The sequence below is a fragment of the Cynocephalus volans genome, chromosome 6 (assembly GCF_027409185.1).
Source record: "Cynocephalus volans isolate mCynVol1 chromosome 6, mCynVol1.pri, whole genome shotgun sequence".
NCBI classification, from domain to species: Eukaryota; Metazoa; Chordata; class Mammalia; order Dermoptera; family Cynocephalidae; genus Cynocephalus; species Cynocephalus volans.
In genome coordinates, this window is record NC_084465.1 from 58129334 (window position 1) to 58146263 (window position 16930).

At 34.6% G+C, this 16930-nt stretch overlaps 1 protein-coding gene across 1 annotated transcript in view; it reads right to left on the reverse strand.

Annotated features, from left to right (window-relative positions):
• Nucleotides 1–16930, reverse strand: part of SEMA3A (semaphorin 3A) — a 200575-nt gene that overhangs the window by 42371 nt on the left and 141274 nt on the right. The gene's annotated exons all lie outside the window — the stretch shown is intronic.

The following is a 16930-nucleotide window of genomic DNA, read 5'->3' on the forward strand; positions in this document are numbered from 1 at the left end:
GAGACAAAGTATAGCATATTTATTAATTCACATAGTAAACACCATTCATCCATTTTTACTTTCTCTTAATTCTTACTTGATATATCCCCCTAATCTTTCCTTAGTCTACTTTTTTAAGTACAAATGAATTGTTCTCTATGCATTCTAAATTATATTACAAATCACCTTCTATCTGCAGAAAAATTAATTCCTTTTTGTTTGGAAGTTTAGAAGTAGGTGCAGAAATCCTTACCTGTAATGATATATTGCAAATGCAATATTGAATATTAAAATGATTTTCAAGTTGTTAAGTCCTATCAAATATTATTTATTGCAGTCACTGTTATTCTTCCTTTCAAGCATAAAATAATTTATATCAAGCTCCTAATTGGTCTATTCCAGTTTCCAGCAAAGAATGAGTGGGAAGGGAAAGATGACAACTGTATAAAACAAAAGAACAAATCCTTTCCTGTTTTCCCCATCTGACTAAATGGCAACATCATTCTACTCGGTACGCAGGCCAAAATCTCTGGGGTCGCCCATAAGTCCTCTTTTTTTCTCTTACTCCACATTCTATCTATCAGCTTATACCTATTCATCACCATTTCTCACCACATCCTCCACTAACACCCTTTCCCAGGCCACCATTACCATCCTGGATCATTAAAACAGAGTCCTAACTAGTCTTCTTGTTTCTACCATACCAACCTCCATCTCTCTGTCCACACAATACCCAAAATGAGTCTCGATACATCACTTACTTCTCCACACCCTCCAATATCTTTCCAACTCACTCACAACAAAATATAAAATCCTTCCAATAACCAGAAGCCATTTATGATTTTGTCCCTGCTGTATCTCATGCCTTTTCTCTTATCTACTCTTGCTTCCCTTACTCTTAGCCAGCAATACCAACCCCCTTCCTGGTCCTCAAACATGTCAAGCACCCTCAGTCCTGCCTCAGAGTTTACTCTCTGCTGTCATAGGTCCTCTACGCTAGATTCCTACGTTAATTCTAAGCTAGATTGGTACATTTATTCAAGTCTTTCTTCAAATATTAGATTATGAGAGAGACCTTTGTTGACTACACTATCTAAAACACTGAAATCCTTACTCTTGGTAATTCCCTATTTCTTTTCATGCATTTTTTCCCCCTGCATTGATACAACACCTGATATGATCTCTCTCTCTCTCTCTCTCCCCCGCCCCACGTTAATCTATCTACACTTCATTTGCTTACTATCTGTCTCCCTCCCCATCCCAATGGAATATAAGTTCCATAACAGCAAGGATTTGGTGTATTTTGTTTGACACTGTGATCCTAGGGCTCAACACATGGTGGGAAGTCCATGAATAATTGTGCAAGGAAAAAGAAAGGAAAACAAAAAAAGAAAAAAAAGAGAGCCTGTTTAGATGATTATGCATAATACATATCAGCAATGTTTAGAGTCTCACTTCCGAAAACATTTCTATAAATACCTTGGTTGATATGGCTGTGGCCCATACAAACTATTTAAAAATATACGACAGCTTCATGGATTTAACATGTAATGTGCTCTGAAACTGAGTTCATCTCACTGAAAGCACTTAGGACATTGTGAACGTTTAAATTCTTACAATAATCTACCTTTACTCCCATGGTATATTACGTTATCAAGGTAACAATGAAATATACACACAAAGGTCAGCACCATTCTTAAGAGACCAAGAAAGAGATTAGAACCCTGAAACTAGCTTTATCCAAGTTATTTAGTCCTGATCTTTACACCTGTGACTAATCATCATTATCATGTGTTCTATGCTTGTAACCTTTTAACGTTTGCTCTGGGACCATGCACTCAGTATACTTCACAGGCTATTTCACTATTTATTTCAGGAAAATTATACAGACTCTGAAAGTAATGTAAAACATATGAAATATTACCTATTCGTATTTAAAGTTCAGTGTGCCAGTAAATAGGAGAAGAAAGGTAAGTAGACTCACTTAGAACCAGATATTTTTAGATACAGAAAATAATACATTACTTTAACCTTAATAATTGTTGAAAAGATTGCTCTTTTGTATAAAAGAAAAGTTTATACATTTCTACTTATTCATATGCATACCTATATTTATATATGTGTGTGTTTCTCAGGAATGGTGAGCAGAATAACCAATGTGACATGCAAGAACTATTGTCACAAACCAATTACTACCACACTGGTGAAGTTAGGCTCCTAGAGATGTGTGTGTGTGTGCATGTGTGCACATATATAACAGAAACAGGTACATGAGAGAACTCAGTTCATTCACTTCCAAGTTTTGTGATCTTTGGCAAGACGCTTAAATCTCAGGGCTCAAATGCCTAATTTTCAAATTGTGTTTATTTCCAATTGAGTTACTTCATATTGGGTTCTATTCATCTCATTTGTCATAAATATTGCATGTAAAAACAAATATTTTAAACTTAAGACATGGGAAACAACTTTGTAAAATATTAACAAATTATTATCTTTATGATAATACTGAAGGACGCCTCCTTCACGTGCTAAATTCCAGACTCTCATAATCCAACTACAGAAGTAAAATGAAAAATCATACATTCTTCTGCTATAACAGTGGAACAATGAAGGGAGAAATTGGGCTAATGTTGCCTCCCAAATTAGTGTGGCTGTTCACATGAACACCTGAATAACTTAAAAATTTCCAATAATTAAATCTGACTACCTTGTCTTAGATCACAAATATGTGCAAGATACCATGTAGAAAACAAAATGAATAATATATATGTCTTATTCTCTGAAGCTGCAGTGTAGCAAAAGCAACGTTAAAAGCACAAAAATAAGAACAAACTAAACATCTTTTACATGTGTAGATGCTTACGCTCACTTAACTTGGTGTTTGGGCATGTAAGAAGGTATTATCAAGCATCATGTTTCCCTGTCTAAAATATGTGAGGATAATAATTACCTTACAAATGCAAATTCTAGTGGAAAATAACTCAAGCAAGTTATCAAGTACATTCGCTGTGGAAAGGGCCTCCAATCCCAGTCTCTCTTTCAGTATCTGACACAATAGACTTGGAGGTTTTTGTAGGTGAATTAACAGTCTGACCTAGTCTCTGATACAGCCAAAAAATAAAATGATATATAGAAAATAAAACCAAATTCATTAAAGTAGAAAAGAGAATTTCAGAGAAAAACACTGTCACTTTCATACAACTTGTCTTCGAGAAATTTAGATGATACCTTAGACTTAGACTTAGTCATTCCCATTTCAAAATAAAATAGCTCTCTATTTTAGTTGATCTCTTTCAAAAATTTCGAAGGAACCATTCTTCTAATATCTCAAATTTAGAAAATGTTCTCGTTGGGCAACACTTCTTCTCAATATACATTTTCTACTTTTTCAATCCCATAAATTTCGCCTTCCCCCTCTTTCTTACATTTTGTCCTCTCATCTGTCTCTCTTATTCTCTCAGTGTATCAGTCTCCTCACTGGTGAATCCCATCTTCATCCAATCTGATTATTCTAATCAATCATTCCAATTGTCTTCCCAATCATCCTAAAGTCTCTTGGCCTCCTGAACTGCCAATGTCTTAGACTTATAAAGCCCCAGGACTTTTTATTCTTTGTCCCTCTCCCTAAGCAAGGATTTTAAAAAACCATATGATTATAGTAAATGGATCTGCTAATAAATTCAAGCTGTTTTTCCTAAACAAGACGCCAGTGTTGTTAAGGAATTTTTAAAATTTGCTTCTAGTAGGTCACTACAGATTTATTATCAGCAACTGTTTAAAAGCATCCTGATTTTCCTCAAATCAACTAATGTACCATCTCTTACTTTACTCTCCAAAGATGGCCACGTTATCTGCTGTACTGATAAGACCAAGGCCATTTAGTAAGAACTCCCTCCTTTTCCTCCCTTCACCCCAAATTTCTCTGTTCTTTCTTTCTGTGGAAGAAGGATCTCTTCTCATTTCTAAGTCTAAGGCCTCTCTCTATGTGTTTTCAATGCAATATTCTACTGACTATTGTTCAAATAACTTTCTCTACTCTTCATGCAATATCTCAACATTTATGTTTTCATGTATCAAATATTTGCTAAGCACCTACTGTGTGCTCTGTATTGTGGAAGATTAGGTATTACTATGGTGAATTGTTTTCTGTCCACATGTTAGTTACTCCGTGTAAGGGAATTTTGACAGTTAGACAGACCAATAATTAAGCTGCACAAGAAAGCAAAAGTATAAAGGACACAGTGGGAAATAGAAGAGAAAACTAATCTTGCCTTAAAGAAATTACTGAAAGTTTTTCCAGAAAACATGACATAAACTTCAAAATCTGAAGAATAATCAGAAGTGTCTCAGGTAGAGGGAGCACATGTGCAGATCACAGAAATAACAGAGAAAGTCGCACACACACAGAGTAGTCAGCGAAGAGGAAGGTGGTCAGAAATGACAACACAAAGCTAAGGAGAAACCAGAGCATGAAGAAAGCTGTGTCCAGGAGCATGTTTGTCCTAATGGCTGTGGGGGAAACCACTGAAGTGTTCTAAATGACATTATAAGGTTTCTATTTCAGGAGGATCACTCTGGCTGCTGCGGGGAAAAAAAATACATACATATGTACACACAAATACACACACACACACACACACACACACACGAGACAAGAAAAGGCACAAAGACTTGTAGTCTGGAGGCTGTCATAGAAACACAAGTGAGAAATGAGACAGTGACCTGGACATGCAAGGTGCAGTGAGGATAGAGAAAGGAGACATATTCAGGGATCATCTGAAAGTAGAACTGAAAATAATGTTCACTGATAAGATGTTGAACATGAGGAATAATGAGAAAAATCATGGAAAAATAAAGAAATTTCTGATATGAACACTTGATTGGAGAAGAGTCGTTTATTGAGATGGGGAGCATGTGAGGAAGGGTAGATATGAGAGTGGGGAAGGAAGGCGAGCTCAGTTCAGAGCATCTGCAGAGTGGGAGGCTTGTGAAGTTGGCCCACAGGTCATGGATAAAAGAGCTCAGGAAAGAAATGTGGACTATAGCGGAAGTTTTTTGAAATTGAGCCTATGGTATAGACAGGAGAGTATAGAGTTAAAAGAAAAAGAATAGCTACCCCCCCCCAAAAAAAAATCCTGAAAAAAAAGTGATGAAAAGTAGAAAGAAATGTAGCAAGTGGGAAGTCATAGAAAGGAAGGGAAGAAAGTATTTCTCCCTTAGATTTTCAATCTTTCCCTTTTTAGTGACATTTTGGCTGTGTCAAAATTTTTTAGTCTATCTTTTTCCTGAAAAGGAAAAAAAAAAAAAAAAACTTCACTGACACCACTCTATCTTGTAGAACCCTGTTCTGATTTCTTGCATCCATTAAAGCACAGAACTTCTTGAAAGAGCATCACAGTCCCTGCCCCATTTAGTACTTGCTCTTCAAGTCTTCACTATCTAGCTTTTTGCATCTTTCACCACTGTTTTATTGATAATCAGCAGGAACTATCAAATCATCAAACAGAATTTGATACTCATCATCCTTGATTGCCTCCAGCCTTTGGCATGACAAAATATTATCTTTCTAAAATTTTTATTGCTTTTCTGGCTTCTTGTTGCTTTAGTGATCCCGAACCTGAATTGTCAACTTTCACTATTTCATTTATAACCTCCTTTTCCTTTTTTCCTAAATCCCTAAATATGGACACTTTCTATATTTCTTTTTAGACACCTTTTATTTCCTCTCACTCCTATAAATGAAATCATCTCCTAGTGTTTCTTTTAATTTTTTAATATTCTTAATTTACCTACATTTTTCTTATTTCTCCTTGAGAATTCATTCACCTCCTGTATTAGTCTGTTTTTGTTGCTTATAACAAAATACCTGCAACTGGGTGATTTAGAAAGAAAACAAAATATATTGCTTACAGTTTCGGAGGCCAGGAAATCCAAAGTCCATCTGGTGGTGGCAACAGTGACCCAGGGATTTCACATTGCGAGATGGTAGAAGCAAAGAGAGAGAAAGACAGACTCTCCTCTTCTTTTAAAGACCTCAGAACCATGCCCTGACCACCATTTTTGATCCATTCACTACTTCATTGTCCTACAATCCAATCACCTATTCAAGGCTCCACCTTTCAATAACCGTAATAGAAATTCCCACCCTCTTAACAGTTATAGGGGGACTAAGTTTCCAATATATAAAACTTGGGGGACACAATTCAAGCATCAGTGAGTTTTGGGGTGACATAACTCAATCCACTACACCTCTGTTGTTTCAAGTATCACCACACTGCATCAACCTTCCTTTCCTTCCTAGAACCAATTCTGTATTTCAAAATTTTTTAGCATGCCTAATAAGGAACTCAACTTTTCTTTCAAAGCTGCTTCTGTCTTTCTCATTTTGGTCAATATCATCAATGCCTACATATAAAATATTATTTTACCTTAAATTTCCTTCATCTCTTGCAAGACTTTATTTTGCATTCTCAATTTCTTATCAATCTTATTCTTGCTATTAATTACACTTCCTTTTCCTGTTTTTTAGTTGCCAGCACAATTCATGCTCTTATTACTTTATAATAATAGTTTTGGAATAATCGACCTCGACTTCTACCTGCATTATATAGTTCCTCTAAGCCATCCATACAGTGCTACAGAAATAAGTATGAGTGCACTTATACCATATATTTTCCAGAAAAAATGTTAGGTGTCATAAATATGACAAAGTAGCATAAATTAAGATGTGGCAAGCAAAAAGGATGATAAGATTGATGTTACTCTGAGCCAGTAATAAGGCTAAAAGTATACACTACATTGATCAATACATATACTTGAAGTGGGTCACAATTTTGGCTCCAAGTTTTCCAGCACAAGAGGAAAATAGGAAACCTTGTCAGCTACATTATTCACAGTGTGCCTAGTATAGAAAATAAACTAAGGGCAATGAGTGCCATCTGCAAACTAATCTTGCCATATCTTTCTAACAGAACTGACCACAGTTCTCCTTCTTTAATCTTTTAATGAGCCTGCTTACCATTCTAGGACACACCTTATCTATTGTTTTCATAGGCATGTTGTTCACATATCATGGAAAGAAAGTTTGCTTCTACCTCTTTTATAATATTTTATTCTTTTTATATTATCCTCACTTTCATACTTGTCTTATGACTTGAATTTGTCTTATGTTTCTCCCTTTCTCACCTTCAGGTTCTACATATAAGTTTTCCCATAGCTTAGTTTTAACTTTTCCTGCTACAACTACCCAAATCTAGGCCCTTGTCTCTTTTCTCTTGGCAGTCACATTCAATCTGTTTTCCCGGCTTCTGGCCTCACCCTCTCCAAGCCATGTTTTCCTGTCTGTTGCCTTTTATCACACAAACCATTCTCTGGCATCTGGTGCATATTCCACAATTAGAATCTATAACACTCTATTTTAATCACTTGTTTTCTTTCTCCTGTCTTCTTGTAAGCTGATCTCTATATTTCTTCCTATTTCTCCCAGGCTAAGCATAATTCCTGAAACTGTGCATAGTTCCCAAATGAGTGAATTAATTAATTAATAAATGAATGAATCTCTTGAACTAAAATGTGTAGTTTTTCTTTTTGCTTTTTCTTGAAAGTAGGAGTCACTTTTTGTGAGTTTTGGTGTAGTTTATTAAAGTAAGAAGGGTCAAGCTAAACATAAAAAAGCATTTAGGTTCCCCATTAAAAAAATGCCTAAACATGCCTCTTTTAAATTTAAATTGCCACTATTTTTTAAAGTTATTACATAATAGTACAATTTCAAACATTTTTTTGAACTCTTCTGAATGTTCTTTTAACCTAGAAGCTTTTATTTTCTTTGATCTCATCCTTTTGCATTAAATAATTAATCAGTAAATGTAATTTTCTGCCTGTGATTTTTTAAAAAATTAGATTTCATCAACAGGATTAAAATAACAGAAAACACGTTTCTCCATTTTATGAAGCTGAAAACAATGCACATGTTGGAGGTCAGAGATTACCATTGTCCCAAGAAACTACAAGCAATTCAAGAACTTGACTGTCATTAAAAACTCTCCATGGAGGGTTGGCCCTGCGGCGCACTCGGGAGAGTGCAGCGCAGCGCCGAGACCACCGGTTCGGATCCTACATAGGGATGGCCGGTGCACTCGCTGGCTGAGCACGGTGCAGAGGGCACCGTGCTGAGGGTTGCGGTCCCCTTACCAGTCAGAGAAATAAAAAAATAAAAATAAATTTTAAAAAAAACAACTCCCCATGGAAAAGATTTACCAAAATTCATTTATATTAATCTACTTTATTAGCTCTCCTTAAAAACCTAAGAAAGTTCACTGTATGTCCAGTTGCAACCATCAAATGGCAAACAGAAATAAAAACTCAAAACTGCTAGTTAGGTTTTCTTTTAAAATCTGTGTCCTGTAACGCACTTAAGCAAAAAATGTGTATTTCCAGTCTCCAGATACAAATTTTTATTTTAATGTGGCCAAGTCTATTGAAACTAATAGACAAAAATTTATGGATCTTTAAATAATGAAAACAGTTACAGCACCCCTAGATACCTTTCCACACTGAAATGTTCTCTATTCCGTTAAGTTCACAAAATCCCATGTGACGATGATTTAGCGAAATCTTTGAGCTCATATAATTTGAAAAGATTTCTTGCATGTGAATCAGTAAGTCAATGTGGATGTATATTAAAAGGTGAACATCAAAAGAAAGTGGCAAAATCCATTTAAGCAAGATCAAAGTGCATTCATCTTGCCAGCAAAAAAACTGCAATGTAAACACTATGAAAGGTAAATAGAATTGGAAGGGATTCTCTCATCTGGATAGTTTAAATAGTTTGCCTTTGTGAAAGAAACTTTGTCTTTACAGATACTGTGGTACTTTTGCAATGCCCTGAGCACATGGTGGAAGCTGAACAAATAATCACATTTAATAATGTTGGGCCAATGCTATCATGTGAAGCGTGGAATCTTTAGTCATGATAGTAGAAATAAACACTGAGTAAATACAGCATTCTTTTCTCTTCCCCTTTATCTCTTTTACCACCCCCTTGACATTCTTCCACACCTCATCCCACAGATGGCATTTCTTGCAAAATTCACGTTTGGGCACCACCTGCCACTTGTAACAGTACCACTCTGTTGAAATATTTTTAGCAGCTGCAAATTAAACTGTCCTTCAGGTGCAATCTCACACTTAATGAAAATGACACCTTGGCACAGGACATGCGGCTGCCTTTATGATTCATTTGGCAGCTTAAGCTTATTGAAATAATGAACACATTTTGCTGCTCTCAGCAATAGAATCAATCTGAAGCTGTAGTACAACAACATTTTGTCCAGCATTTGGCTGGACCTATCCCTTCTACCAACAAGCCCCAGAAAAACAAGAAAAGAAATATTTTTCTGAAAATGAGTTATATTTACAGCATGATTAATTAAGGCTTTTGGAGTACCTGTAAATTTAAAAGTTAGGATATGCATTAGTTTTAAAAGCTTTAAATGCATGTAGTTCTAAAATTACATGTACACACTCTACTTTTCTTTGCAATTTAAAGGTGATCCTACTGATATTGACTATTCATGAAGAAAAACCCTTTAAAAACCAGCATAAAAAGAAGCAAGTTCGGGCCAACCCCGTGGCTCACTCGGGAGAGTGTGGCGCTGGGAGCGCAGTGGCGCTTCCATCGCGGGTTCGGATCCTACGCAGGGATGGCCAGTGCTCACAGTGGCTGAGCGCGGTGCGGACGTCACCAAGCCAAGGGTTGCGATTCCCTTACCGGTCACAAAAAAAAAAAAAAGAAGAAGAAGAAGAAGAAGCATGCTCTTCTTTCACTGCACATGTGTAAAAACTATTCTGTGATAAGAATCAGAGAAAATGGGTGGAAACAAGGCTATTCCCATGTCTAGATTTGTAACTTCAAAAAAATTAATGTCAATTAGCCTCAGTCACTTAGTCCGAAAGCACATATCTATGAAGAATGTTGGGAGAATTAATTAGGTAATATATATACATATACATCTTCTATATGTATCTATCTACCTACCTACCTATCTATCATCTATTTATGTTCAGCATATTATGGGCCTTCAAAATTGCTAGCTGGTATTATTTTATAACTGTTTATAACATTTTATGAAATGTCCTATAAATATATGTGTATAAAGTTAATGTTAACATAAGTGTAGATTTCTAATGGAAGCAAGTTGAATCAGAAGCCGGTTGATAAAGAAGATATAAACCTGCTAAAGACAATTGAGAACAAAGAGTTATTGTAAATTACGTAAATTTTAAAACTCTGTTGATATTTCCAATATCGTGGTCTCAGTCTTCAAAATATTTACAAAGTAACCAGCTGGGAAATTGGTAATGGAGCAAAATCATCACTGTATGACAGCCAGCACACCAGGATGGCGGCTGTAGTCACTGGTTTCCTCCCCTTGCAGCTATGCTGCAACATAAGGGAAAACAAAAGCCCTAAAGAATCAATAGACCGTGAATAGGAACATCCACACATTAAGAATGCAGGGAATGTAGCACAAGGTCATCTCACATTCTTAGCTAACAGCCTAAGCATAGCAGATATATCATTTTTGGCTGTGGAATAGAAAAACCTCTGGCTGCCAAGGAACAGGCCTGGAAAAACTTCTGATGCTTAGCTGGCTGGAAAACTGTGAATAGCCCTCGCGATAGTTTAACCCCAGGAAAGATGCAAGATGAGTCACATCAGGAGGGAGAAAAGGGCTGATGAGAACGGAAGATAAACACAGAAGATAAGTGAAAATAATAGGTACCGTTTATTGTGCCCTTTCCTTGTGCTTTATGTACATTATCTAATCCACGCATCTGAGAAAGAAACCCTGAGATTAAGATCCAGCAAACATTCAAAGTACAAACTAGAAACTGGCTGAGTTCTTTCATCCAAATCAAGTGTTTGCAACCATGTACAAGTATGTTGCAAGTGTCTGCAAGTTGCACATACGTATATGCTATTTGGTTATTTGGTTTGCTGTTTTAATAAAGAGATTTGTTTATAGCATTAATAAAAAATAGTGAAAAAGTTTGTTATTGTCTACCACTACAAATATGGCTATTTGAACTAAATGGTCATAACAAAAACAAATTGTCTACAACTTTTCTCCAACTGAAGGCAAGTTACTGACAAAGATGAGAAAGCCTTTGGGAGATTGGATTTACAAACATAAACACATGAAGTGATCACAAACATTACTGTGGATTGTGGTGCCTTCAACTTCAATTCCATATGTCAAAACAAATTAATTACTTTGTTTCTCTTATTCAGCTCTCTACCTTTGAGGACAAAATGTTTTTCTACTTTCTTTTCAGTTTCATCTCCCATATCTATTTAGTTGCCAATTCCTACCAATTCTTCCCTAACATATTTTTGGGCTATGTTTTCCCTTACTTTTTTTGTCCTGTTTTAAGCTCTCTCATCTCTCTTCTGAAGTATTGATCTGTCTTCTTAGAAGACCCCACTGCTCCAATCATTCTTCTTCCTAATCAACACTTCGCAATGTTGACAATGTGCATTCCTAATTACACACTTCATTTTTCTGATGGTTTTCTGTTGGCTAAACAATTGTATTCAGACTCCTTTAAAAGGCATTTAAGGTGTCCATTATTTATCCCCCATATAGAATTCCAGGCTCACCTCCCATAACATTTCTCCCTGTGCGCTCTTATCACTCTGAATCCCTAAAACTTTCGTTCTTAAATTACTTTATTTATGTAATTTCCTTTACCAAAAATCATGACAATTTTCCGGGACTCTTTCCAAATACCTTCCAAAATACTTTCTTTAAATTAATCAGGTGGATTCTACTTTTTTTCCCATAATATTTTGTTTGAGTTTCAATTAGAGTCACACCTGACAACCTACCCTAGATTATCCTTTACAGTGAGTGATGCACACCTCTGTTTCTTCACTGAGTTCTTCGAGGAAGAGTTTGCCATTTATGTTTGAATCTTCTCTAGTTCATGGCATAGAGTATTTTAAAATACTTGCTAACTTGAACTCAACTGAATACTATTATATTTATACAATTTCCTTATGGTTTGTAAACTGCCTTCCCATAGATGATGGCAGAGTAATTACACAGTGGTAAAGGAGCTGTCACAGTAACCAACATAGTTCTACCACATACTGTGTGACCATGAGCAAGTTAGTGAGTATCTATCTTGAATTCCTATTCAAAAAATGAGAATATGGAGATGGTATAAACATTGAATAACCTAATAGAGTTAATATGAATGGACTTAGAACAATATGCTCTTGAGACATATGAAATACCTTTATTGTTATCACACGGTTGGTTATTAGGCCATATGTTGTTCACCAGAAATTGTTTTCAAAGAGTATCATTGAAATCAGCAAAAAACAAGTATGCTTTCTGAAAACAGAAGAGGAAAATACAGGGCAAAAACAAAGACAATCAAAAACAATCTAGAGATCTCTTTTTCACCTGAGATGTCCATAATGGAGAAGAAGATCAAAGTGAGACAGAAAATAGAAAAAGCAGCAGCAGCAGCATTGTTCTCTGTACTGGCTTAAAGACACATGGGCTTAAAGAATCAAAAGGAAGTTTTACTCTTAATCCTGTGGCTTACACAACTATGTTCCTAGTTAAGCAAAACTAGGTGTGCTGCAACATTTATAGTTGTTTCCTTGTATGTGCTTGTCAACAAATCAATTTATATAGTGAGTATAATTATCAAGCATTATCCTTGCATTATTTGCTATTATTCTCTTAAATTACATTAAGTACAGGTAAGACTATATGGATGTGTATAACCATTATGAGGTTATTAAAAATTACTTTGTCTATTAAATAAAAGAAATAAAAAGGCAGAGACAGAAAATACTCATTCAAAAATATACCATGCAATGGTAGAATTGCTGCCTCTTCCCCTTTCTGTAAACTTCTTTGGTTATCCTAATCAGTTCCACTCCTCAATTCCCACACTATTCTCCTATGCCTGAGCCACATTTTCAAATAACTGACTTTCTACCACATTCATGTAGTGTTATTACATGTTTATTTCCTCTAAAATAACTCACTATCTCCATCATCTCCCCACCTACTCCTCCTGGATAACTCATCTTTCTCAGTGGCACCATATTTATTAGAAATCAGAAGTTTGGGATTAGTCTTGAATCCTTCCTGATCATCAACATTTTATCAACCATTAAGTTTTATCACCATGTCCTTTCTAAATATCTTTCATATCCACCTTTAGCCTTAATTCCTTAATTTAGGTCTTTAAATTTCTTCCATTCTTTTTAGCTTTGACTATGTTTTGGTCATCATCATATCTTCCTACATTTTTTCTTCCACATGATGCCAAGAGTGACTTCATCAATATTTAAACTTTTTATGACAATCCATTGTTTAACATACTCTTTTGTACATCTATTGGTGGGAGTATAAAATGGTCTGGTAGTTTTTAATAAAACCAAAAATATACCTACCCCATGTTCCAGCCATTTTATTCCTAGATATTTGATCAAGAAATGAAAGCCTATGTCTACAACAAGACCTAAAGAAGAATGTTTATAGAAGTTTGGTTAAACTCAGGTGTCTATCAATAGAACAGATTACACACTGTGGTATATTTGTACAATTAAATACTATTCAGCAATAAAAAGGAGTAAATTATTGATATAAACAATGACACAAATGAATTTTTTAAATGCTACAACAAAGAGTATATATTGTATAATTCCATTTACACGAGTTTCTAGAATGAGTAATAGGAATCCATTTTGGAAAACATCAAAACGTGGGTTCCTCTGGGGGCAAAGACATGGGGACTAATCAAAAAGGGGCGTCAGAGAATTTGGTGGAGTGTTCTATACCTAGATAGGGGTCACAGAGGTATATCTTTTGCCTACGAGGTACTTCAAAAAGTTGGTGGAAATACAGAATTAAAAGATAATGAGAATCTTTCATATTTGCAGACCACTCATATTTGAATAGTATACTTAAGATTTGTGCTCCTCATTGTATGTGAATTTCATCTCAGTAGAAAAAATTAATAACCAAATATTGAAGTCATTTCATTGTCAATCATATGAAATGGGTGTAGTAATGTCTGAAACTACTTTGACATCATCAAAAAAAAAAGTGATTGATGGATGCATACACAGATAAACTTGTATAAACTAGACGGAAGACAAAGTTTTATCGCTGTAAAATTCAACTCTCCTGTATTTGAATTTTTTCATATTGAAAGAAAAGAATCCTCGTATGCTTCCTGAAACAAAAAACAGCATTTTAAGAAAACATTCAGCAAAGGTGAACTTGGGTACAAATAAGGATTAAGGTAAAATTAAGAAAATACAATATGTAAATACTATAATTATTTTGGGTGATGAATGATATCATTTACTTTCTTTTAAAATATTTTATGGCTCTAGTGATGACCACCCAACTGCTGCAGGAAGCACTCTGGGCTCCTGCGCCAGGGCGGTAGGGTGCTGAGAGCTTCAGTTCACACCCCACTGACATCTGCATACAGCCCAACAATGACTGAGCCACCAGTGGAAGACCCCTGATCTCCCCTTCAGGAATGAGGGTGTACCATGGGCCTCAGTCATGCCCCCCCTTCTTCCTTCTCCCACCCTATTTCCTTTCCCTTTCCTTTCACTGCCTCGCTCGAACTGCTCCACAGCATCTTAGGATGTAAAAAAAATTATAATATTAATAAACTTAAAAATAAAATAAAATACTTTATGGCTCACTGTGATACTTAAACTGCAGTATAATCAATAAATTCAAACAATGTAACTAACCCTGGGCTCCGAGCTTCACTATAGATTTTCATAGAGATTCAAAGTATGGTAAAATCCTAAGGTATGGTTAGGGTTTTTTGTTTGTTTGTTTGTTTTGTTTTTATCTAGATAGCAAGAACGTTCTTTTTACTTGAATATTATGGTCTTTCACATCTTCTAATCAAATAGCAACATTTTCATAAAGCAATTGCATGCATGTTGTACAATTACTTTTAGAAAATAAGTAGGTAATAATAAAGTTTGTGTGTGCTGTGCCTTTTTAAGAAATTAATCCTGTTATGTTTTGGTTTTATCTTTTTGTTTTGTTGATTGATTTATTCCGAACATGTTATCTTACAATCATTTTTCTATCATGGCAAATAGCTCAAGTTTTAAGAACAGTGCTGAGCACAAAACAGGGTCTGTGAAGAATGCTGGGTATATTAATCTAATTTAGGGTAAATGTATATATCAAAAGTTTATATGACTTTTAGGTTATTAATTATGATTTGATAATTATCTACCAAATTGTGGTCTATGTTGTATGTCGTGATTTTTACTGACTGGTTATAAAAGGAAATTCTTTAATATTTCAGTGTGGAATTATGTAATTATGAACCTTATTCTTTCTATTGCAGAGTCAATTTTTCCATTGCCGATTGTGGGAGTTGCATGTGGTAACTTGTTATTTATGAGTATACCAGATATGATGATTTAGAGGTCTATGTTCTATAATGTTAAATATGGATTAGAAATATTTTGGTGTCTTTAGATTTAATCCAGTTACTTAATGTTTATAGGCACTTCTATCATTTTTGTTTATTTATTCTCTGTAAACTGCAGGAAGCTGCCATGTTTATAGATGCTTCTTTGTACTAGATCTTCACTAAATAAATTTATACCATGAATACATTCATCCATAGTTATCAACTGTTCTTTCATCATTTATATACTCTTATGCCTTTGAATTATGTTAAGTATAAACTACTATATGATTAGTTTATGGTTTTCTCATTTGAGAAGATCAGATATAATTTCACGCAGTAGATGATCTCCAGGAAGTTTTTTTTTTTTATTATCTCATGATGGTTAGACACACACACATATTTTTGCTGATAATAATTTGGATATTAATTTTGATTACATTTAAAGACATTAGGGACTTCATAAAGATATTTTTAAGTACATTTCTAAAGAATTGAAAAGGTTTGGAGAAAAAGATAATTATCTTTTTACATTTTGTCAATACAGGAGATGCCAACATAAAGGGAAATTAAGTAGAATATGAATAAAATAAACTCTGCCCTCTAAAAACACATCAATGGGGGTTCATGTTTTTAAACTAATTAAATATTTTTCATATAATACAATTAAAAATAACTTTTCAACTTGGAAGAAGAAAACCAAGGCAGGAAACCTTTATTCTTTACATTCAAAGAAAGTAGAACATTCTGTTTAGAAAAGCCATTGCTCCTTGATAACAAGTAATTTATATAATCCTACTTAATCAGTGACTTCATACTACAACCTTCTCTTAAAAGGGAAAGTTGGTAGAGTTTCAAGAAACATCGCATTTCCTAACGCACCTCATTTTAAATTAGAGCACGTTTTTCTTCCTTTGCCAGAAAGTTCATCAAATTTTCAGACAGTGTGCTTACTCTGCTTTATTAAATTAGATGAAACAAGTGCATTTAAGTGTGTGTGATTTATTTTTTAAGTTTCACTGCTTAAGCAAGAAGCTAAAAAAAATCCACACACTGAAGAGATATAGTACAGGAATGATTTAAATTTCTCTGAGAAGGAAGAAAAACATACCAAGACTTCCTTTCAACTTTTTCTCCAATCCATAGTCATATCTCACTCATTGATAACATTTAAAATAAGAACTATATAAATTTAAGATGAATCTCATATAAATATGTATTTCAAAAAACAACTATAATAACATATAACCTAAATTAATAATGTCCTTCTATGGATTAAGAACTTTAATTGTGTTTCAACTCTTCCCTCTTTGTCATGTTAAGAAAATTTTCTTCCAATCCTAGTGAACATATTTAATTAGAAAAATCATTTTATTTTATTTTTCAACATTGAACAAGAGAAAGCATATATTTAATTCTTAAATGTTAAGCTAATGGACTGAGATATTGCCTATTACTAAATTAT